General features: G+C 51.8%; 1 long non-coding RNA gene across 3 annotated transcripts in view; it reads right to left on the minus strand.

The window, feature by feature from the left end:
• LOC122192479 overlaps positions 1-257 on the minus strand; it is a 14,598-nt gene extending 14,341 nt beyond the window's left edge. Inside the window, exon 1 of one of the 3 annotated variants that reach the window (XR_006182619.1) lies at positions 142-257. This is a non-coding gene — a long non-coding RNA (uncharacterized LOC122192479). The remainder of the gene's footprint in view (positions 1-141) is intronic. The other 2 variants (XR_006182618.1, XR_006182617.1) reach the window with 2 other exon arrangements.
• Between the last annotated feature and the right edge of the window lie 594 nt (positions 258-851).

Below are 851 nucleotides of genomic sequence, written 5' to 3' on the forward strand. Positions count from 1 at the left end.
CCCCCCCCCCCCCATCCCGGCCCGTGTGTGACAGAAGGCACAACACAAAAAGCAAATTAGAAGGAAAGCCATCACGCACGTAGCAGCAGAAACACTAGTGCAATGGCAGGACATTACAGAGGCAGGAAAAGGACTGCTCACCATCTCCAAGGATTCACCTGCAGAACCCACTCTGCAGCGGAGAACCTTCCAGAAACAAACCCCTGCCCTGTCGCAGTCCGCCCTGAACTGAGCTCCAGGAGGGGCAGCCAGGCTCCGCCCCTTCCAGCCCCGGAGCTCCATTGCCTTCAGCTGCGCTCCCAGGGCTCACCGGCTCCTTTCCTCAGCTGCTCCGTCAGGGGTTCAGGCTGCCATTCAACACTTCTTAGATAGCAGAGCAAAGGAAAAAACTGCAATCCAAAGGAAGAGATGAAAGGAAAACAACAAAGAAAACTAGCAGGATTCTAGGAAATGACAGAAGACCCTGGAAGCAAGGCAGAAGGCAGGGTTATGTCTGCGTGTCTGTCTGGAGGAAACAGCTGCAGGTGTTCAGTGCTGCTCCATGCACCCGTCGCAGACAGCTGCACAGAATAGGGCTCCAGCAGCACTGACAGCTCTTGTCAGCTTCGCTATTAAAGCCATCTGATCAACTTCCAACTCCATATTTCAAGTGCTTTAAAGAGAGAAGCACTGAAGCTGGCGAACGCATGATGGCTCCAGATAACAAACACCAAGTCAAATGGCACTTCAGGCAATCAGCGTCCTTAAATTACTGCACCTCTTTCAGTTTATCCAGAGAGGCTTCTAGCTCCTTTACAGCTTCTTCTCATTCCCTGAGCTGGAAAAATCAAGGGCAAAATGTTGAAATGGCT

This window comes from Lagopus leucura, unplaced genomic scaffold (assembly GCF_019238085.1).
Source record: "Lagopus leucura isolate 7727_CA_CO unplaced genomic scaffold, USGS_WTPT01 60533-0_obj-0_obj, whole genome shotgun sequence".
In the NCBI taxonomy this organism is placed as follows: Eukaryota; Metazoa; Chordata; class Aves; order Galliformes; family Phasianidae; genus Lagopus; species Lagopus leucura.